Source organism: Arachis hypogaea, chromosome 4 (genome assembly GCF_003086295.3).
Source record: "Arachis hypogaea cultivar Tifrunner chromosome 4, arahy.Tifrunner.gnm2.J5K5, whole genome shotgun sequence".
In the NCBI taxonomy this organism is placed as follows: Eukaryota; Viridiplantae; Streptophyta; class Magnoliopsida; order Fabales; family Fabaceae; genus Arachis; species Arachis hypogaea.
Genome location: NC_092039.1, coordinates 45725261 through 45750290, shown reverse-complemented (window position 1 = coordinate 45750290; position 25030 = coordinate 45725261).

Genomic DNA, 25030 nt, shown 5'->3' with positions numbered 1-25030 from the left:
TTTAAATATTTTTCAATGAACTTTAATTTAAAGCATATTTCAACAAATTTTGAAAACTGAGGCTCAAGTTATGATCCGTCAATGTTCATGATGAGCGGATATTTTATACGCTTTTTGGGGGTAATTTCATGTAGATTTTAGTATGTTTTAATTAGTTTTTAGTAGAATATTATTAGTTTTTAGGAAAAAATCATATTTCTGGACTTTACTATGAGTTTGTGTATTTTTCTTTGATTTCAGGTATTTTCTGGCTGAAATTGAGGGAGCTGAGCAAAAATATGAGTTAGGCTGAAAAAGGACTGCTGATGTTGTTGGATCCTGACCTCCCTGCACTCGGAATGGATTTTTGGGGCTACAGGAGTCCAATTGACGCGCTCTCAGATGGGTTGGAAAGTAGACATCCAGGGCTTTCCAGCAATATATAATAGTCCATACTTTGCGCAAAGATAGACGACGTAAACTGGCGTTCAACGCCAGTTCCATGTTGCAGTCTGGCGTCCAGCGCCACAAACAGGTTACAAGTTGGAGTTCAGCGCCCAAAACACGTTACAACCTGGCGTTCATCTCCAGAAACAGACCAAGCACGTGAGAAGCTTTAGTCTCAGCCCCAGTACATACCAAGTGGGTCCCTGGTGCACGAAATTGCAATCACACTTTTGCAATCCCGCACAACTAACCAGCAAGTGCACGGGTCGTCCAAGTAATACCTTACGTGAGTAAGGGTCGATCCCACGGAGATTGTCGGCTTGAAGCAAGCTATGGTTTTCTTGTAAATCTTAGTCAGGATATCAGAAATTATCAGGATTGATTGTGAAAAGCAAAAGATCATGAAGTAAATACTTGTTTTGCAGTAATGGAGAATAGGTTGGGGTTTTGGAGGTGCTCCATCCTCTGAATCTCTGCTTTCCTACTGTCTTCTTCTTCAAGCACGCAAGGCTCCTTCCATGGCAAGCTGTATGTAGGGTTTCACCGTTGTCAATGGCTACCTCCCATCCTCTCAGTGGAAATGTTCAACGCACCCTGTCACGGCACGGCTATCCATCTGTCGGTTCTCAATCAGGCAAGAATAGAATCCAATGATTCTTTTGCGTCTGTCACTAACGCCCCGCCTTCAGGAGTTTGAAGCTCGTCACAGTCATTCAATCATTGAATCCTACTCAGAATACCACAGACAAGGTTTAGACCTTCCGGATTCTCTTGAATGCCGCCATCAGTTCTAGCTTATACCACGAAGATTCCGATTAAAGAATCCAAGAGATATCTACTTAATCTAAGGTAGAACGGAGGTGGTTGTCAGGCACACATTCATAGTTGAGAATGATGATGATTGTCACGGATCATCACATTCATCCGATTTAAGAACAAGTAGTATCTTAGAATGGAAGCAAGCATGATTGAATGAAAAACAGTAGTAATTGCATTAATCCATCAAGACACAGCAGAGCTCCTCACCCCCAACCATGGGGTTTAGAGACTCATGCTATGGAAAGTATACAAAGAAACGTGTAAAGTGTCATGAGGTACAGATACAATGTCAAAAGATCCTATTAATAGTAAATTAGTAACCTAGGGTATACAAAAATGAGTAAATGACGTAAAAATCCACTTCTGGGTCCACTTGGTGTGTGCTTGGGCTGAGCAATGAAGCATTTTCATGTAGAGACCTTTTCTGGAGTTAAACGCCAGCTTTTATGCCAGTTTGGGCGTTTAACTCCAAGTTCTATGCCAGTTCCAGCGTTAAACGCTGGAATTTCTGAGGCTGATTTGCCACGCCGGTTTGGGCCATCAAATCTCGGGCAAAGTATGGACTATCATGTATTGCTGGAAAGCCCAGGATGTCTACTTTCCAACGCCGTTGAGAGCGCGCCAATTGGGCTTCTGTAGCTCCAGAAAATCCACTTCGAGTGCAGGGAGGTCAGAATCCAACAGCATCTGCAGTCCTTTTCAGTCTCTGAATCAGATTTTTGCTCAGAACCCTCAATTTCAGCCAGAAAATACCTGAAATCACAGAAAAACACACAAACTCATAGTAAAGTCCAGAAAAGTGAATTTTAACTAAAAACTAATAAAAATATACTAAAAACTAACTAGATTATGCTAAAAACCTACTAAAAACAATGCCAAAAAGCGTATAAATTATCCGCTCATCACAACACCAAACTTAAATTGTTGCTTGTCCCCAAGCAACTGAAAATCAAAATAGGATAAAAAGAAGAGAATATACTATAGACTCCAAAATATCAAGGAAACATAGCTCCAATTAGATGAGCGGGACTAGTAGCTTTTTGCCTCCGAACAGTTTTGGCATCTCACTCTATCCCTTGAAGTTCAGAATGATTGGCATCTATAAGAACTCAGAACTCAGATAGTGTTATTGATTCTCCTAGTTAAGTATAATGATTCTTGAACATAGCTAATGTATGAGTCTTGGCTGTGGCCCAAAGCACTCTGTCTTCCAGTATTACCACCGGATACATACATGCCACAGACACATAATTGGGTGAACCTTTTCAGATTGTGACCCAGCTTTGCTAGAGTCCCTAATTAGAGGTGTCCAGGGTTCTTAAGCACACTCTTTTTGCCTTGGATCACAACTTTATTTCTTTCTTTTGCTTTCTTTTTCTTTTTCTTTCTCTCTTTTTTTCGAAATTTTTTTTTGTATTCACTGCTTTTTCTTGCTTCAAGAATCAATCTAATGATTTTTTAGATCCTCAATAACAGTTCTCTTTTTCCTCATTCTTTCAAGAGCCAACAATTTTAACATTCTCAAAACGACAAATTCAAGAGACATATGCACTGTTCAAGCATTCATTCGGAAAACAAAAATTATTGTCACCACATCAAACTAATTCAACTAGTTTCAAGGATAAATTTCGAAATCCTGTACTTCTTGTTCTTTTGTGATTAAAGCATTTTTCATTTAAGAGAGGTGATGGATTCATAGGACATTCATAGCTTTAAGACATGAATTTTAAATTTTATTAATTATGAATTAAAAACAAGACTCAAAAATAGATATAAGATTAGACTAGAAAATAAAAATAGAAAACAAAAATTTAAATAGGCAATAAAAATAGAAAACAAAAATTTAAATAGGCTCCTAATGATAGAGGTTTTCACAGAGTTAGGACTCAACAACCTTGATTTTGAGAGGTGGATGCTCCCTCAACTTGAGATGAAAGCTTTTGGCGTTTCAACTCTTGAAGTTCACGCCCCTGCTTCTCTTGTTCCTTCAGCAACTTGCAGAGCATGCAGTTCTGATTCTGCTGTTCTTCCTTCAGTTGCTCCATAGTTTCTTGCAACTTGTTGATAGATGCTTCTAGGCTGGCCCAGTAGCCAATTTCAGGGAATTCAGGGAGGAACTCCTGCACCCTCCTTTTGATAGAGTTGTCTTGCATTTGTCCTTCCATTGACTTCTTGGTGATTGGATGTTCAATGGGTATGAATTCATCTACTCCCATCTTCACCCCAGCCTCTTTACAGAGCAAGGAGATCAAGCTTGGGTAAGCCAATTTGGCTTCAGTGGAATTCTTATTTGCAATTGTGTAGATCTCACAAGCAATCACATGATGAACCTCCACCTCTTTTCCAAGCATAATGCAATGAATCATCACTGCTCTCTTGATAGTAACCTCAGAACGGTTGCTAGTGGGTAGTATGGAATGCCCAATAAAGTCTAGCCAACCTCTTGCAATTGGTTTGAGGTCTCCTCTCTTGAGTTGGTTTGGGACACCCTTTGAATTGGTTATCCACTTAGTTCCAGGGAGGCATATGTCCTCTAGAACTTGATCCAACCCTTTATCTGCTCTCACCATTCTCCTATTAAAGGATTCAGGATCATCTTGTAGTTGAGGTAATTTGAAGATTTCTCTTATTTTGTCCAGATGGAAGTACATAACTTTCCCTCTAACCATGGTTCTGTAGGTATGGTAAGCAGTTCCAGTCATTCTCTGCTTATCTGTTAGCCACAGATTTGAGTAGAATTCCTGAACCATGTTCCTTCCAACCTTTATTTCAGGATTGGTTAGAACTTCCCATCCTCTGTTTCGAATTTGCTCTTGGATCCCCGGATATTCATCTTCTTTCAGATCAAATTTTACTTCCGGGATCACTGACCTCAGACCCATTATTTTGTGATAATGGTCTTCATGTTCTTTGGTTAAGAACTTCTCTTGATTCCAAAGATTTTTTGGATTATTCTCTTTCTTTCCTCTTAAATTGGTTTGTTTTCCCTTAGGAGCCATGATTTTGATGAATCTTGGCTTAGTGATCACGGAAAAGCACACCAAACTTAGAGGTTTGCTTGTCCTCAAGCAAAAGAAAGGAAAGAAGAGAGAGAGAGGAAGAGTAAATTCGAATGGTGTGATGGAATGAGGGGGCCAAACGTGTATTTATAAGGTGGGGGAGAGGAGATTTCGAAAAAAAGAAAAAATTGAAAGGAGATTTGAGAAGATATGGAAAGAAATTGAGAGAAGGGTGAGTTTTTGAACAAAATTTGGGAATGATTTGAGAGATTTGAAGAATGATTTTAGATTTTTGAAAATTTGAAAGTGAATGATGAGAGATTGAAATGTGTGGTTGTAGAAAAGTATGGGTAAGAAAAGGAAAGTTTGAAAAAATTTGATTTGAAAACAAAATTGTGGTCCCCCCACCTTTCTGGCGTTAAACGCCCAGAATGGCACCCATTCTGGCGTTTAACGCCCATTTGTTGCCCCTTTTGGGCGTTTAATGCCCAGCCAGGTGCCCTGGCTGGCGTTAAACGCCAGAATTCCTTTATTACTGGGCGTTTTTCTAAACGTCCAGGATGCTGCACACCTGGCGTTAAACGCCCAGAATGGTGCCCATTCTGGCGTTTAACGCCCAAAATGGCACCATTCCTGGCGTTAAACGCCCAGAATGGTACCCATTCTGGCGTTTAACGCCCAAAATGCCCCTTACTGGCGTTTTTTCGCCAGTAAGCTCTTTTTCTCTGCTTTTTGAGCTGAATCCTTCTGTAACTCTGTGAATTCCTTCATTTTTGATACTTGCCTCTGTGAGAACAAATCATATAACCTCCTAATGACTGGGTTGCCTCCCAGCAAGCGCTTCTTTACTGTCTTTAGCTGGACCTTCACTGAGAATCACTCAAGTCTCAGTTTTGAGCATTCCTGCTCAAAATTTCCTTCAAGATAATGCTTGATTCTCTGTCCATTAACAATGAACTTTTTGTCAGAATCAATATCCTGAAGCTCAACATATCCATATGGTGACACTCCTGTAATCACATACGGACCCCTCCACCGGGATTTGAGTTTTCCTGGAAACAGTCTGAGCCTAGAGTTGAAGAGCAGAACTTTTTGTCCTGGCTCAAAGACTCTGGTTGACAACTTCTTGTCATGCCATTTCTTTGCCTTTTCCTTATAAATTTTTGCAGTTTCAAAGGCATTTAGTCTGAACTCCTCTAGCTCATTTAGCTGGAGTAATCTTTTTTCACCAGCTAACTGAGCATCCATGTTTAGGAATCTGGTTGCCCAGTAGGCTTTATGTTCCAGTTCCACGGGCAGATGACAGGCCTTCCCATACACCAGTTGGTATGGAGAGGTTCCTATAGGAGTCTTGAATGCTGTTCTGTATGCCCACAGAGCATCATCCAAGCTCTTTGCCCAATCCTTTCTTCGGGCCATCACAGTCCGTTCTAGGATTCTTTTTAGCTCTCTGTTAGAGACCTCAGCTTGCCCATTTGTCTGTGGATGATACGGAGTTGCCACTTTGTGGCTAATTCCATATCTAACCATAGCAGAGTATAGCTGTCTATTGCAGAAATGAGTGCCCCCGTCACTGATTAGTACTCTGGGAACACCAAACCTGCTGAAGATGTGTTTCTGGAGGAATTTTAGCACGGTCTTGGTATCATTAGTGGGTGTAGCAATTGCTTCTACCCACTTAGATACATAGTCCACTGCCACCAGAATGTACGTGTTTGAGTATGATGGTGGGAATGGCACCATGAAGTCAATTCCCCATACATCAAACAATTCTATCTCTAATATCCCTTGTTGAGGCATGGCATATCCGTGAGGCAAGTTACCAGCTCTTTGGCAACTGTCACAGTTACGCACAAACTCTCGGGAATCTTTATAGAGAGTAGGCCAGTAGAAGCCACATTGGAGGACTTTAGTGGCTGTTCGCTCACTTCCAAAATGTCCTCCATACTGTGATCCATGGCAGTGCCATAGGATCCTTTGTGCTTCTTCTCTGGGTACACATCTGCGGATCATTCCGTCTGCACATCTCTTAAAGAGATATGGTTCATCCCAGAGGTAGTACTTAGCATCTGAAATTAATTTCTTTCTTTGCACTCTGCTGTACTCCTGGGGTATGAACCTCACAGCTTTATAGTTTGCAATATCTGCAAACCATGGAGCTTCCTGAATGGCAAAGAGTTGCTCATCTGGGAAGGTCTCAGAGATCTCAGTAGAAGGGAGGGACGCCCCAGCTACTGGTTCTATTCGGGACAGATGATCAGCTACTTGGTTCTCTGTCCCTTTTCTGTCTCTTATTTCTATATCAAACTCTTGCAGAAGCAACACCCATCTTATAAGTCTGGGTTTTGAATCCTGCTTTGTGAGTAAGTATTTAAGAGCAGCATGGTCAGTGTACACAACCACTTTGGATCCCACTAGATAGGATCTAAACTTGTCAATGGCATAGACCACTGCAAGTAACTCTTTTTCTGTGGTTGTGTAATTCTTCTATGCGTCATTTAGAACACGGCTGGCATAATAAATGACGTGCAGAAGCTTGTTATGCCTCTGTCCCAACACTGCACCAATGGCATGGTCACTGGCATCACACATTAGTTCAAATGGCAATGTCCAATCTGGTGCAGAGATGACTGGTGCTGTGACCAGCTTAGCTTTCAGGGTCTCAAATGCCTGCAGACATTGTGTGTCAAACACAAATGGTGTGTCAGCAGCTAGCAGGTTACTCAAAGGTTTTGCAATTTTCGAAAAATCCTTTATGAACCTTCTGTAGAATCCTGCATGCCCTAGAAAGCTTCTGATTGCCTTAACATTGGCAGGTGGTGGTAATTTTTCAATTACCTCTACCTTTGCCTTATCCACCTCTATTCCCCTGCTTGAAATCTTGTGCCCAAGGACAATTCCTTCAGTCACCATAAAGTGACATTTCTTCCAGTTTAAAACCAGGTTAGTCTCTTGGCACCTTTTCAGGACAAGTGCTAGGTGATTAGGACAGGAGCTGAATGAGTCTCCGTATACTGAGAAGTCATCCATGAAGACTTCTAGAAATTTCTCTACCATATCTGAGAAGATAGAGAGCATGCACCTCTGAAAGGTTGCAGGTGCATTGCACAGACCAAAAGGCATCCTTCTGTAGGCAAACACGCCAGAAGGGCAAGTAAATGCTGTTTTCTCTTGGTCCTGAGGGTCTACTGCAATTTGGTTGTAGCCTGAATAGCCATCCAAAAAGCAGTAATAATCATGACCAGCTAGTCTTTCTAGCATTTGGTCTATGAATGGTAAAGGAAAATGATCCTTTCTGGTGGCTGTATTGAGCCTTCTGTAGTCAATACACATACGCCACCCTGTGACTGTTCTTGTAGGAACCAGTTCATTTTTTTCATTATGAACCACTGTCATGCCTCCCTTTTTGGGGACAACTTGGACAGGGCTCACCCAGGGGCTATCAGAAATAGGATAAATAATCCCAGCCTCTAGTAATTTAGTGACCTCTTTCTGCACCACCTCCTTCATGGCTGGATTTAGCCTCCTTTGTGGTTGAACCACTGGTTTGGCATTATCCTCCAACAGGATCTTGTGCATGCATCTAGCTGGGCTAATGCCCTTAAGATCACTTATGGACCACCCAAGAGCTGTCTTGTGTGTCCTTAGCACTTGAATTAGTGCTCCCTCTTCCTGTGGATTTAAAGCAGAGTTTATAATCACTGGAAAAGTGTCACCCTCTCTCAGAAATGCATACTTCAGGGATGGTGGTAGTGGTTTGAGTTCAGGTTTGGGAGGCTTATCCTCCTCCTGAGGAATTTTCGAAAATTCCTTTGTTTCCACTGATTCTTCTTGATCAGGTTGAGCATCTTTGAAGATGTCCTCAAGCTCTGATTCTAGGCTTTCAGTCATATTGATCTCTTCTACCAGAGAGTCAATAATGTCAGCGCCCATGCAGTCATTTGGTGTGTCTGGATGCTGCATAGCTTTTACAGCATTCAACTTGAACTCATCCTCATTGACTCTCAGGGTTACTTCCCCTCTCTGTACATCAATGAGAGTTCGTCCAGTTGCTAGGAAAGGTCTTCCTAGAATGAGAGTTGCACTCTTGTGCTCCTCCATTTCCAGCACCACAAAGTCAGTTGGAAAGGCGAATGGCCCAACCTTTACAATCATATCCTCTATTATGCCTGATGGATATTTAATGGAGCCATCAGCAAGTTGGAGGCATATCCGGGTCGGTTTGACTTCTCCAGTCAACCCAAGCTTTCTGATAGTGGATGCAGGTATTAGATTGATGCTTGCTCCAAGATCACCTTCTAATGTGCATGGTATCATAAAGCTTCCTGGATCTTGAAGCTTTTCTGGTAAGCTTTTTAGAATGACTGCACTGCATTCTTCAGTGAGAAACACTTTTTCAGTTTCTCTCCAATCCTTCTTATGACTTAAGATTTCTTTCATGAACTTAGCATAAGAAGGTATTTGCTCAAGTGCCTCTGCAAACGGAATCTTTATTTCAAGAGTCCTGAGATAGTCTGCAAAGCGGGCAAATTGCTTGTCCTATTCCGCTTGGCGGAGTTTTTGAGGATAAGGCATCTTGGCTTTATATTCTTCAACCTTAGATGCTGCAGGTTTATTCCTTACAGAAGTGGTTAAAGAAGCCTTGTTAGAGGGATTACTGTCAGCACTCTCAGGTGTCTGATCCTCCCTTTGCGTTTGAACGCCAGGATTGGGTGGAAAATGGGCGTTTAACGCCAACTTTTCCCCCTTTTCTGGCGTTTGAACGCCAGAACTGGGCAGGGAATGGGCGTTTAACGCCAGCTTTCCCTCCCTTTCTGGTGTTTGAACGCCAATAATATTCCTCTCTGGGCTCTTACTGTCCTCAGAGGGATTTTGAACAGTGGTTTGGTTATCCTCTGTCAATTGTTCCTTATTTGGCTTTTTGCCCTTTTGAGCAGTGTTATTCAGTGTCTTCCCACTCCTCAGTTGAACTGCTTGGCATTCCTCTGTTATTTGTTTAGATATTTGCTGTTTAGCTTGATTCAACTGCAGTTCTATGTTCTTGTTAGCAACTTTAGTTTCATGGAGCATCTCTTTAAATTCTGCTAACTGTTCTGTCATCAGGAGCAATTGTTGATTAAGCTCAATCATCTGTTCTTGAGGATTAGGATCAGTGGCTAATGCCATGACTTCCTCTTTTGGAGAGAACTCATTGCTAGAGTATAAATATTGATTTCTAGCAACAGTGTCTATAAGTTCTTGAGCTTCTTCAATTGTCTTTCTCATGTGGATAGATCCACCAGCTGAGTGGTCTAAAGACATCTGAGCTTTTTCTGTAAGCCCATAGTAAAAGATGTCTAATTGTACCCACTCTGAAAACATTTCAGAGGGGCATTTTCTTAGCATACCTCTATACCTCTCCCAGGAGTTATAAAGGGATTCATTATCCTCTTGTTTAAAGCCTTGGATGTCCAGCCTTAGCTGTGTCATCCTCTTTGGAGGGTAAAAGTGACTCAGGAATTTGTCTGATAACTGTTTCCATGTCTTTATGCTTGTTGTAAGTTGGTTATTTAACCACCTTTTAGCTTGATCTTTCACAGCAAATGGAAACAGTAATAGTCTGTAGATATCCTGATCCACCTCTTTATCATGTACTGTGTCAGCAATTTGTAAGAATTGTGCCAGAAACTCAGTAGGCTCTTTCTGTGGAAGACCGGAATACTGGCAATTTTGCTGCACTATGATAATGAGTTGAGGATTTAGCTCAAAGCTGCTTGCTTTGATGGGAGGTGTACAGATGCTACTCCCATATGCAGCTGTAATGGGGTTAGCATATGACCCCAGAGTCCTTCTGGACTGATCAATTCCACTTAGGTCCATAATGGATAAAGGGAAATGATATGGATTGCAAATAGGTAAATTTTGTTTTTTTTTTTTTTTGAATTAACCGAAAAAAATAAAATAAAACAAAAGGAAATTAAAATAAAAAAATTCGAAAATCAAAAAGAAAATAAGATCAAAGCAAATTGAAAACTGAATCAATTAGTTAATTAAAAAGATTTTGAGATGAGCAATTAAGAAGATATGATTGAAAAATTTTTATGAAAAAGATTTGATTTTTGAAAAGAGGAAAGAGAAAAACACAAAAAGACACCAAACTTAAAATTTTTATGAATCAAAAAGGAACTAAGAACATGCAAAATCGAAAATTAAAAGAAAAACAAAAGCATGCAATTAACACCAAACTTAAAATATGAAACTAGACTCAACTAAAAGACTCTTAAACCAACAAAAATAAAACAGTCCTAATCTAAGCAACAAGATAAACCGTCAGTTGTCCAAACTCAACAATCCCCGGCAACGGCGCCAAAAACTTGGTGCACGAAATTGCAATCACACTTTTGCAATCCCGCACAACTAACCAGCAAGTGCACTGGGTCGTCCAAGTAATACCTTACGTGAGTAAGGGTCGATCCCACGGAGATTGTCGGCTTGAAGCAAGCTATGGTTATCTTGTAAATCTTAGTCAGGATATCAGAAATTATCAGGATTGATTGTGAAAAGCAAAAGATCATGAAGTAAATACTTGTTTTGCAGTAATGGAGAATAGGTTGGGGTTTTGGAGATGCTCCATCCTCTGAATCTCTGCTTTCCTACTGTCTTCTTCTTCAAGCACGCAAGGCTCCTTCCATGGCAAGCTGTATGTAGGGTTTCACCGTTGTCAATGGCTACCTCCCATCCTCTCAGTGGAAATGTTCAACGCACCCTGTCACGGCACGGCTATCCATCTGTCGGTTCTCAATCAGGCCGGAATAGAATCCAATGATTCTTTTGCGTCTGTCACTAACGCCCCGCCTTCAGGAGTTTGAAGCTCATCACAATCATTCAATCATTGAATCCTACTCAGAATACCACAGACAAGGTTTAGACCTTCCGGATTCTCTTGAATGCCGCCATCAGTTCTAGCTTATACCACGAAGATTCCGATTAAAGAATCCAAGAGATATCTACTTAATCTAAGGTAGAACGGAGGTGGTTGTCAGGCACACGTTCATAGTTGAGAATGATGATGATTGTCACGGATCATCACATTCATCCGATTTAAGAACAAGTAGTATCTTAGAATGGAAGCAAGCATGATTGAATGAAAAACAGTAGTAATTGCATTAATCCATCAAGACACAGCAGAGCTCCTCACCCCCAACCATGGGGTTTAGAGACTCATGCTGTGGAAAGTATACAAAGAAACGTGTAAAGTGTCATGAGGTACAGATACAATGTCAAAAGATCCTATTAATAGTAAACTAGTAACCTAGGGTATACAGAAATGAGTAAATGACGTAAAAATCCACTTCTGGGTCCACTTGGTGTGTGCTTGGGCTGAGCAATGAAGCATTTTCATGTAGAGACCTTTTCTGGAGTTAAACGCCAGCTTTTATGCCAGTTTGGGCGTTTAACTCCAAGTTCTATGCCAGTTCCAGCGTTAAACGCTGGAATTTCTGAGGCTGATTTGCCACGCCGGTTTGGGCCATCAAATCTCGGGCAAAGTATGGACTATCATATATTGCTGGAAAGCCCAGGATGTCTACTTTCCAACGCCGTTGAGAGCGCGCCAATTGGGCTTCTGTAGCTCCAGAAAATCCACTTCGAGTGCAGGGAGGTCAGAATCCAACAGCATCTGCAGTCCTTTTCAGTCTCTGAATTAGATTTTTGCTCAGAACCCTCAATTTCAGCCAGAAAATACCTGAAATCACAGAAAAACACACAAACTCATAGTAAAGTCCAGAAAAGTGAATTTTAACTAAAAACTAATAAAAATATACTAAAAACTAACTAGATTATGCTAAAAACCTACTAAAAACAATGCCAAAAAGCGTATAAATTATCCGCTCATCAGTCCCAGAAGTGGATTTCTGCACCAATTATCTTAGTTTACTTATTTTCTGTAAACCTAGGCTACTAGTTTACTATTTAAAAAACTTTTAGAGGATTACTTTGTATGTCATGACATTTTCAGATCTGAATTTTATACACTTTGACGGCATGAGTCTATAAACTCCATTGTTGGGAGTGAGGAGCTCTGCAGCGTCTCAATGAATTAATGCAATTGTTTCTATTTCTCTATTCAAACGTGTGTGTTTTCCTATCTAAGATGTTCATTCGCGCTTAATTGTGAAGGAGGTGATGATCCGTGACACTCATCACCTTCCTCAATCCATGAACGTGTGCCTGACAAACACCTCCGTTCTACATCAGATTGAATGAGCATCTCTTAGCTTCCATAATCAGAATCTTCGTGGTATAAGCTAGAACTGATGGCGGCCACTCTTGATGATCTGGAAAGTCTAAACCTTGTCTGTGGTATTCCGAGTAGGATTCAAGGATTGAATGGCTGTGACGTGCTTCAAACTCGCGATTGCTGGGCGTGATGACAAACGCAAAAGGATCAATGGATCCTATTCCAACATGATCGAGAACCAACAACTGATTAGCCGTGCTGTGACAGAGCATCTGGACCGTTTTCACTGAGAGGATGGGAAGTAGCCACTGACAATGGTGACACCCTACATACAGCTTGCCATGGATGGAACTTTACAAATAATTGAGTTGAATATTACATTGCAGAAATTCAGAGGACAAAGCATCTCCAAAACTCCAACATATCCTCCATTAATAAAGTAACAATTACTTATTCCAAACACTTTTACTTCTTACAATTAAATCCAAATAATCTTATTGGCATCCTGACTAAGATTAATAAAATAAACATAGCTTGCTTCAAACCAATAATCTCCGTGGGATCGACCCTTACTCGCGTAAGGTATTACTTGGACGACCCAGTGCACTTGCTGGTTAGTTGTACGGATTGCAAATTCGTGCACCAAGTTTTTGGCATCATTGCCGGGGATTGTTCGAGTTTGAACAACTAAAGGTTTATTTTATTTCTTAGATTAGGAATAGTTTATTTTTTTATTGTTATAGAATCATTAAATTCTGAGAGGATAATTTCTTTTCAAAAATTTCTTTTCAAAAATATTATTTTTCTTCATCAATTTTTAATTTTTTTGGTGAGTTTAGTGTCTTGTTCAAGGTTTGGTGTCAATTGCATATTTTATATTTTCCTTTGATTTTTGACTTTGTGTTCTTTGTTCTTTGTTGATCTTCAAGTTGTTCTTGTTTATTTTTCTTGTTTAATCTTTAATTTTTCTTATTCTGTGTCTTTTCTTGTTTCACTTGTGTTCTTTTTAAAGCATTAATCTTCCAAAAGGAATATACCTATTTAGAACAAGTGTTACATTTACTCCCAATTGGCTAGAGCGTTGGTCTATGTTCTTGGCAATTGGGCATCTTCTTTTTAAAATCTTTTTTCAAAAATAATTTTTCTTGATTTAATCTTGTGCCAAACTTTAAGTTTGGTGTTTTCTTGTTGATCTTTCTTTAATTTTTGAAAATTTATCTTGGTTTTCTAAAAATTTTAAGTTTGGTGTTCTTTCTTTTGTTCTTGGTGTTTTTGTGAATCTTCAAGGTGTTCTTGAGTCTTTCTTGTGTTTTGATCTTAAAATTTTTAAGTTTGGTGTTCCTTGGTGTTTTTCCTCCAAAATTTTTGAAAATAAGGAGCATTAGATCTAAAAATTTTAAGTCTTGTGTCTTTTGTGTGTTTTTCTCTTTCATCATAAAATTCAAAATTCAAAAAAAAATATCTTTTCTAACTAATTTTAAACTATATTTTCGAAATTTTTATATAAAAATTCAGATTTCAATTTCAAAATTTTTCAATTCTTATCTTTTTAAGTTTAATATATATATATATATATATATATATATATATATATATATCTTTTTTAAAATATCCTAACCCCTTTCTCTCTCCTCAAATTTTCGAAAATATTTATAAACTTTTTCAATTTTTTTATAAATTTTAATTTTTAATTTTCTTTCTTTATTTATTTTATTTTTATTTCGGTTTTTGTTTTATTTTATTATTTCGAAAATTATTTTTATAATAAAATAGACAATATCAACATCCATACCATCTCCCTTGCTCCATCATGGAACTAAGTGGAAATGAACAGTCCAGGAGGACTCTGGGGTCATATGCTAACCCCACTACTGCTTCATATGGGAGTAGTATCTGTATACCCTCCATTGGAGTTAGTAGCTTTGAGTTGAATCTTCAGCTCATTATCATGGTGCAGCAAAGGTGCCAGTATTCCGGTCTTCCACATGAAGAACCTACAGAGTTTCTGGCATAATTTTTACAAATTGTTGACACAGTGCATGATAAAGAAGTAGATCATGATGTTTACAGATTACTACTATTTCCATTTGCTGTAAAAGATCAAGCTAAGAGGTGGTTAAATAACCAACCTAAGAACAGCATAAAGACATGGAAACAGCTGTCAGAAAAATTCCTGAATCACTATTTTCCTCCAAAACGGATGACACAGCTAAGGCTAAGCATCCAAGGCTTCAAACAAGGAGATAATGAATCCCTTTATGATGCCTGGGAGAGATACAGAGAGATGCTAAGAAAATGCCCCTCTGAGATGTTTTCAGAGTGGGTGCAATTAGACATCTTCCACTATGGGCTTACAGAAAAAGCTCAGATTTCTTTAGATCACTCAGCTGGTGGATCTATACATATGAGAAAAATAATTGAAGAATCTCAAGAGCTTATTAATACAGTTGCCAGAAATCAGCATCTGTACCTAAGCAGTGAATCTTCCATGAAAGAAGAAGCTAAAACAGTAACTGCTGAACTCAATCCTGTAGATCAGGCTAATGAATTCAATCAGCAATTAGACTTTCTAACTCAGCAGCTAGCCGAATTCAAGGAAATACTACAGGAAACAAGAATGGCTAACAGGAATATGAAAGTACAGTTAAAGCAAACAGAAAAGCAACTGTCAAAACAAATAACAGAAGAATGCCAAGCAGTTCAATTAAGAAGTGGGAAAACATTAAATACCTCACTTCAAAGCAGCAGGAAGCCAAGAAATGAACAAATGGCTACTCAAAATCCCTCTGAGGATAATCAGAGCCCAGAGAGGAATAAGGCCGGCACTGAACGCTCAGACCATGCTCATTCCTGGCGTTCAACGCTAGAAACAAGCATGAATCCGGCGTTGAACGCCCAAGGGGAGCACAGTTCTGGTGTTCAGACGCCAGTAACAGATAAGGAGTTGGCGTCTAATGCCACTCCAGCTTCCACCCCTGGCATTCAAACGCCAGTGGGGGATCAGTCACATACAAGTGCTGATAACAACCCTTCTAAAAAGGCTTCCCAACCCACTTCTACAGGTAATAAACCTGCAGCAACTAAGGTTGAGGAATATAAGGCCAAAATGCCTTATCCTCAAAAACTCCGCCAAGCAGAACAGGATAAGCAATTTGCCCGCTTTGCAGACTATCTCAGGACTTTTGAAATAAAGATTCCATTTGCAGAAGCACTTGAGCAAATACCCTCTTATGCCAAGTTCATGAAAGAGATCTTAAGTCATAAGAAGGATTGGAGGGAAATTGAAAAAGCTTACCTCACTGAAGAATGCAGTGCAGTTATCCTAAAAAGCTTACCTGAGAAGCTTAAGGATCCCGGGAGCTTTATGATACCATGCACATTAGAGGGTAATTGTACCAAGCAAGCTCTATGTGATCTTGGGGCAAGTATCAACTTAATACCCGCATCTATTATCACAAAGCTTGGTTTGACTGAAGAAGTCAAACCAACCCGGATATGTCTTCAACTTGCTGATGGCTCCATTAAATACCCATCAGGCGTGATTGAAGACATGATTGTCAAGGTTGGGCCATTTGCCTTTCCCACTGACTTTGTGGTGCTGGAAATGGAGGAGTACAAGAGTGCAACTCTCATTCTAGGAAGACCTTTCCTAGCAACTGGACGAACCTTCATTGATGTCCAAAAAGGGGAAGTAACCCTGAGAGTCAATGAGGAGGAGTTCAAGTTGAATGTTGTCAAAGCCATGCAACATCTAGATACCCCAAATGACTGCATGAGTGTTGATATCATTGACTCTCTGGTAAGAGAGATCAATATGGCTGAGAGTCTCGAATCAGAGCTAGAGGACATCTTTAAAGATGTTCAGCCTGATTTGGACGAATCAGAGAGAATAATAGAACCTCTGAAAATCCCTCAGGAAGAGGAGAAACCTCCCAAACCCGAGCTCAAACCATTACTACCATCCCTGAAATATGCTTTTCTGGGAGAAGGTGATACCTTTCCTGTAATCATAAGCTCTACCTTAGAGCCATAGGAAGAAGAAGCACTAATTCAAGTGCTAAGGACACACAAGACAGCTCTTGGGTGGTCTATCAGTGATCTTAAGGGCATTAGCCCAGCCAGATACATGCACAAGATCTTACTGGAGGGTGACGCCAAGCTAGTGGTTCAACCACAAAGGCGGCTGAATCCAGCCATGAAGGAGGTGGTGCAGAAAGAGGTCACTAAGTTACTAGAGGCTGGGATTATTTATCCTATTTCTGATAGCCCCTGGGTAAGCCCTGTCCAAGTCATCCCTAAGAAAGGTGGCATGACAGTGGTTCATAATGAAAAAAATGAACTGGTTCCTATAAGAACAGTTACAGGGTGGCGTATATGTATTGATTATAGAAGGCTCAATACAGCCACCAGAAAGGATCATTTTCCTTTACCATTCATAGACTAGATGCTAGAAAGACTAGCAGGTCATGAATACAACTGCTTCCTGGATGGATATTCAGGATATAACCAAATTGTAGTAGATCCCCAAGATCAAGAGAAAATGGCATTCACATGTCCATCTGGAGTATTTGCATACAGAAGGATGCCATTTGGCCTATGCAATGCACCTGCAACCTTTCAGAGGTGCATGCTCTCAATTTTCTCTGATATGGTGGAAAAATTTCTAGAAGTCTTCATGGATGACTTTTCAGTATTTGGAGACTCATTCAGCTCCTGTCTTGAGCATCTAGCACTTGTTCTAAAGAGATGCCAAGAGACTAACCTGGTTTTAAACTGGGAGAAGTGTCACTTTATGGTAACTGAAGGAATTGTCCTTGGGCACAAAATTTCGAACAAGGGAATAGAGGTGGATCAAGCTAAGGTAGAGGTAATTGAAAAATTACCACCACCTGCCAATATTAAGGCAATCAGAAGCTTTCTGGGGCATGCAGGATTCTATAGGAGGTTTATAAAGGATTTTTCAAAAATCGCCAAACCTCTGAGCAACCTGCTAGCTGCTGACACGCCATTTATCTTTGATAAAGAGTGTCTGCAGGCATTTGAGACTCTGAAAGCTAAATTGGTCACAGCACCAATCATCTCTGCACCAAACTGGACATTGCCATTTGAACTAATGTGTGATGCCAGTAACCATGCCATTGGTGCAGTGTTGGGACAGAGGCATGACAAGCTTCTGCACGTCATTTACTATGCCAGTCGTGTTTTAAATGACGCACAGAAGAATTACACAACCACAGAAAAAGAGCTGCTTGCAGTGGTTTACGCCATTGACAAGTTCAGATCATATTTAGTAGGATCAAAAGTGATTGTGTACACTGATCATGCTGCTCTTAAATATCTACTCACGAAGCAGGATTCAAAACCCAGACTCATCAGATGGGTGTTGCTTCTGCAAGAGTTTGATATAGAAATAAGAGACAGAAAAGGGACAGAAAATCAAGTAGCAAATCACCTGTCACGGATAGAACCAGTAGAAGGGGCGTCCCTCCCTCCTACTGAGATCTCTGAAACCTTTCCGGATGAGCAACTCTTTGCCATCCAGGAAATGCCATGGTTTGCAGACATTGTAAACTACAAGACAGTGAGATTCATACCCAAAGAGTACAGTAGGCAGCAATCAAAGAAGTTGATCACAGATGCAAAGTACTATCTTTGGGATGAACCATATCTCTTCAAGAGATGTGCAGATGGAGTAATCCGTAGATGTGTGCCTAAAGAAGAAGCACAGAGAATCCTATGGCATTGCCATGGATCACAGTATGGAGGACATTTTGGAAGTGAGCGAATAGCCACAAGAGTCCTCTAATGTGGCTTCTACTGGCCTACTCTCTATAAAGATTCCCGAGCATTTGTGCTTAATTGTGATAGTTGCCAAAGATCTGGTAATCTGCCTCACAGTTATGCCATGCCTCAACAAGGGATCTTGGAGATTGAGTTGTTTGATGTATGGGGTATTGACTTCATGGGACCTTTCCCACCATCATACTCAAACACTTATATTCTGGTGGCAGTGGATTATGTATCCAAATGGGTGGAAGCTATTGCAACACCTACTAATGACACTAAAACACTGTTAAAATTCCTCCAGAAACACATCTTCAGCAGATTTGGTACCCCTAGAGTATTAATTAGTGATGGGGGCACTCATTTCTGCAATAAACAGCTTTACTCTACTTTGGTTCGTTATGGAGTTAGCCATAGGGTAGCCACTCCATATCATCCACAGACAAATGGGCAAGCTGAAGTCTCTAACAGAGAACTTAAAAGAATCCTGGAACGAACTGTAATTAACCGTAGAAAGGATTGGGCAAGAAGCTTAAATGATGCTCTGTGGGCATACAGAACAGCATTCAAGACCCCTATAGGGACCTCTCCATACTAGCTTGTGTATGGAAAGGCATGTCACTTACCAGTGGAATTGGAACATAAGACCTACTGGGCAACCAGATTCCTGAACCTTGATGCCAAGTTAGCTGGAGAAAAATGATTGCTTCAGTTAAATGAGCTAGAGGAATTTAGACTCAATGCTTTCGAGAATGAAAAAATTTACAAAGAGAAAGCAAAAAGATGGCATGATAAGAAATTGTCATCCAGAGTCTTTGAGCCGGGGCAGAAAGTTCTGCTATTTAATTATAGTCTCAAAGTATTCCCCGGGAAATTAAAATCCCGGTGGAGAGGTCCATATGTAATTACAAGTGTATCACCATATGGATACGTAGAGCTTCAGGATAATGACTCTAACAAAAAGTTCATTGTTAATGGACAGAGAGTTAAACATTATCTTGAAAGCAATTTTGAGCAAGAATGCTTAAAACTGAGACTTGATTAAAGCTCAGTAATAGTCCAGCTAACGACATTAAAGAAGCGCTTGCTGGGAGGCAACCCTGCCATTCACAAAATTTAATTTTATTTGTCTTTTGTTAATTAATTGATTTTTACAGGTATTTGTCAAAGTATCTTCAAGGTAAAATAGCAATTGCTTGAATTCACAAAGTTATAAGAGAATTTGGAAGTTCACCAGCGTAAAAAAGCCAGTAAGAAACATTTTGGGCGTTGAACGCCCAAAAGAAGCACCCACTGGGCGTTCAACGCCAGTAAGGGTAGCCATCTGGGCGTTAAACGCCAGAAAGGAGCATCTCCTAGGCGTTGAACGCCAGAAAGAAGCACCTTCTGGGCGTTTAACGCCAGATTGACAGCGTCCTGGGCGTCCAGAAAAACGCCCAGTGACAAAGGACTTCCTGGTGTTCAACGCCAGAGAGAAGCAACAGCTGGGCATTGAACGCCCGGGAGAAGCAGCAAGTGGGCGTTAAACGCCCAAAACATGCAGCGTCTGGGCGTTTAACGCCAGAATGGTGGGGAGGAAGTAAAATTTGTTTTTCTTCACAAATTATCTAATTTTCATGTTTCAATTCATGATTTCTTGCATAAACATGTTTCCAAATATCATCCTTCAATTTCAAAAATTTTAATCCTAATTTCTAAAAACCCTAATTTCTAAAATCCCTTTTTCAAAAATAGTAAATGTATCTTAATCCATATAGACAAAATTTTTTAATCCAATCCAACTCTTTTTTTTTTAAAACTCAATTATCTTTTAAAAATCTTCTTTCAAAATTAAAATTCAAAATTATCTTTTCCAAATATAATTAACAATTTTTATTTTTAAATTATATCTTTTTCTTATCATATTTATCTTCTATAAATCTTATTTTTTTATCTTATATCTTTTTCAACTTATCATATCTTTTGAATTTCGAAATTGCCTCTCCATCTATTCCTCCCCTATTCTTTCTTTTGCTTGAGGACAAGCAAACCTCTAAGTTTGGTGAGATTTGCCATGATCACTGAGCTAAAACTCATCAAGATCATGGCACCTAAGGGAACAAGAAGAGCAAGGGCGTGACTTAAGGGAGCTAAAGCGCCAGAAATTAATCCTGGAAGGACCAAGCACCCCACAGATCAGAGGAACATCCACTTCCCAAAACACAAGTTATTGAGTTCTAATTTTAGCTTTAACTCTGTGATAGTGTTATTATAGGAATTTACCTTACAAGTTATACAGTAGTAGTAGTAGTAATTAGCATATCTATTCTGGTTTTATTTCCAATTAAGTTATAATTTATTTTTCTAATCATCATCAAACATGAATAAAATAGTAGATAATTAGAATAAAGAAGAAATTTATATTTTTCGAGTTCTTAATAAGAAATTTATAATTAATTATATGTGGTGGCAATACTTTTTGTCTTCTGAATGAATGCTTAAACAGTGCATATTTTTTTTATCTTGAATTTTATGAATGTTAAAATTGTTGGCTCTTGAAAGAATGAGGAACACGAAAAATATTATTGATGATCTGAAAAATCATGAATTTGATTCTTGAAGCAAGAAAAAGCAGTGAAAAAAAATTAATTACAAAGAATCATTGGATCAAGAAAAAGAAAAAAGCCAATAGCCCTTAAAACCAAAAGGCAAGGGTGAAAAGGATCCAAGGCTTTGAGCATCAATGGATAGGAGGGCCCAAGGAAGTAATTCCAGGTCTAAGCGGCTAAATCAAGCTGTCCCTAACCATGTGCTTGTGGCATGCAGGTCCAAGTGAAAAGCTTGAGACTGAGTGGTTAAAGTCATGATCCAAAGCAAAAGAGTGTGCTTAAGAACTCTGGACACCTCTAATTGGGGACTTGAGCAAAGCTAAGGCACAATCTGAAAAGGTTCACCCGGTTATGTGTCTGTGGCATTTATGTATCCGATGGTAATACTGGAAAACAAAATGTTTAGGGCCACGGCCAAGACTCATAAAGTAACTGTGTTCAAGAATCAACATACTACAGTAGGAGAATCAATAATACTATCTGAATTCTGAGTTCCTATGGATGCCAATCATTCTGAATTTCAAAGGATAAAGGGAGATGCCAAAACTGTTCAGAAACAAAAAGCTACTAGCCCCGCTCATCTAATTAGAATCTGAGCTTCACTTGAAACTCTGAGATATTATTACTTCTTAATCTCATTTCATCCTATTTTATTTATCTAGTTGCTTGAGGACAAGCAACAGTTTAAGTTTGGTGTTGTGATGAGCGGATATTTTATACGCTTTTTGGGGTAATTTCATGTAGATTTTAGTATGTTTTAATTAGTTTTAGTAGAATATTATTAGCTTTTAGGCAAAAATCATATTTTTGGACATTAATATGAGTTTGTGTATTTTTCTGTGATTTCAGGTATTTTCTGGCTGAAATTGAGGGAGCTGAGCAAAAATCTGAGTCAGGCTGAAAAAGGACTGCTGATGCTGTTGGATCCTGACCTCCCTGCACTCGGAATGGATTTTTTGGAGCAACAGAAGTCCAATTGATGCGGTCTCAATTGGGTTGGAAAGTAGACATCCAGGGCTTTCCATCAATATATAATAGTTCATACTTTGCACAAAGATAGACGACGTAAACTGACGTTCAACGCCAGTTCCATGTTGCAGTCTGGCGTCCAGCGCCAGAAACAGGTTACAAGTTGGATTTCAACACCCAAAACACGTTACAACCTGACGTTCAACTCCAGAAACAGACCAAGCACGTGAGAAGCTTTAGTCTCAGCCCCAGTACACACCAAGTGGGTCCCAGAAGTGGATTTCTGCACCAATTATCTTAGTTTACTTATTTTCTGTAAATCTAGGCTACTAGTTTACTATTTAAACAACTTTTAGAGGATTACTTTGTATCTCATGACATTTTCAGATCTGAATTTTATACACTTTGATGGCATGAGTCTCTAAACTCCATTGTTGGGGGTGAGGAGCTCTGCAGCGTCTCAATGAATTAATGCAATTGTTTCTATTTCTCCATTCAAACGTGTGTGTGTTTCTATCTAAGATGTTCATTCGCGCTTAATTGTGAAGGAGGTGATGATCCGTGACACTCATCACCTTCCTCAATCCATGAACGTGTGCCTGACAAACATCTCCGTTCTACATCAGATTGAATGAGCATCTCTTAGCTTCCTTAATCAGAATCTTCGTGGTATAAGCTAGAATTGATGGCGGCCACTCTTGAGGATCTGGAAAGTCTAAACCTTGTCTGTGGTATTCCGAGTAGGATTCAAGGATTGAATGGCTGTGACGCGCTTCAAACTCGCGATTGCTAGGCGTGATGACAAACGCAAAAGGATCAATGGATCCTATTCTAACATGATCGAGAACCAACAGCTGATTAGCCGTGCTGTGACAGAGCATCTGGACCGTTTTCACTGAGAGGATGGGAAGTAGCCACTGACAATGGTGACACCCTACATACAGCTTGCCATGGATGGAACTTTACAAATAATTGAGTTGAATATTACATTGCAGAAATTCAGAGGACAAAGCATCTCCAAAACTCCAACATATCCTCCATTAATAAAGTAACAATTACTTATTCCAAACACTTTTACTTCTTACAATTAAATCCAAATAATCTTATTGGCATCCTGACTAAGATTAATAAAATAAACATAGCTTGCTTCAAACCAATAATCTCCGTGGGATCGACCCTTACTCGCGTAAGGTATTACTTGGACGACCCAGTGCACTTGCTGGTTAGTTGTACGGATTGCAAATTCGTGCACCAGTTCACCAAAAATCCGTTTTTACCAAAATTTCACAAGGTTCTTAATTTTCCAATTTCACAACCAAAACTAAACTACCATCTCATCAACTCCCAAAACACATCAGATTTTACACTTTTCATACCTCAATTCACCACTCCACATTATGGCATCATCAATCCTGTTCATACCCTGGGTCAAGCTGTCCGACCCGGGATGCTTAGCGACAAGCTGACCGACCTCTTCAGGCCAAATGCCCGACCTCTTCTCAAAGAGCTCGGCCAAAATGCCCGACCTCTTCTCAAAGAGCTCGGCCAAAATGCCCGACCTCTTCTCAAAGAGCTCGGCCAAATGCCCGACCTCTTCTCAAAGAGCTCGGCCAACTCGCCAAAGGAGCCCAAAGCAGGCCCAAACGAAGGAACACAGCCCAACCTAAAGGCAGCTAAAGCCCAGAAAGATAATGGCGGTTCCCTTGAAGATAAGATGACCTCACTTAAAGATAAGGTAAAGATAAGATAAGATAACTAACTTATCTTATCCACAAGAGGCCACATCTCACCATTATAAATACACTGGAGCACCCAGGTATAACTCATATTCTAATTCTACTCAATATCTGCTTGGACCCATGCTAACTTAAGCATCGGAGTGTCATTGCAGGTACAACCACCAACCACTCCACATATCAAGCTCGGGTCCCTGACCCCCACCTCGGGCCTCACCAAGACGTCCGAGCTACTCGTTTCAGGTAACCCCCGGAACATTGGCGCCGTTGCCGGGGAACCTGGAAGTCATCCCCACACCATGGCGGACGACCATGACAACGACCATGATCCAGATCTAGAGGATAGAACGTCGCATAAAAATGCGGACGCCACCCCCAAAAGCACACCCCAAAACGGGAGAGATAAGTAACCTACAAAACACAGAAATCATGGAAGCACTACAAGATTCAACAAAATATATCTGGACATACAAAGTCTGCCAACAGAAGCAGCTATCAGGGGTCTCATCAATGGTCTATGAGAAGGACCTTTTAGCCACTTAATATCCAAGAAGCACCCAAACATCTCAGAATGAGGTACAGGAACGAGCAGAGAAATACATCAACATGGAGGAGAACTCTCGACTAGGAGAGAGCTCAAAACTCGGATTCTCCTAATCCACCACAGGACAAGGATGAAAAAACCAGGAAGAAAGAAGACTAACCAATTGAGAAACCTATCTCTTGTGGATGTTTAACGAGAAATACGCAACACTGAGAAAATCTCACCACCTCTCCCAATCAAAAGCAGAAAGGCCAAAGAGGTCGGACAAGTCGAAGGTCAGACTTCACACCAAAGTGGTCTAACAAGCTGAAAGTCCACCTCACGCCAAAGAGGTCAGACGAGTTGAACGTCCATACGCCAAAGAGGTTGGACGAGTTGAATGTCCACCTCACACCAAAGAAGTCGGACGCGTTGAAAGGTCTACCTCACACCAAAGAGGTCGAACAAGTTGAAGGTGTACCTCACACCAAAGAGGTCGGACAAGTTGAAGATCCACCTCACAACAAAGAGGTCAGACGTGTTGAAGGTCCACCTCACACCAAAGAGGTCGGGTGAGTTGAAGGTCCACCTCAGACCAAAGAGGTCGGACGAATTAAAGGTCTACCTCAGACCAAAGAGGTCGGGCAAAGGTCCACCTCAGACCAAAGAGGTCGGGCAAAGGTCCACCTCAGACCAAAGAGGTCGGGCAAAAGTCCACCTCACACCAAAGAGGTTGGACAAAGGTCCACCTCACACCAAAGAGGTCGGACATGTTGAAGGAAGAGGTCGGACGAGTTAAATGTCCACCTCACAACAAAGAAGTCGGACGAGTTAAAAGTCCACCTCACAACAAAGAGGTCGGACAAGTTGAAGGTCCACCTCACACCAAAGAGGTCGGACGAGTTGAAGGCCCACCTCAGACCGAAGAGGTCGGACAAAGGTCCACCTCACATCAAAGAGGCCGAACA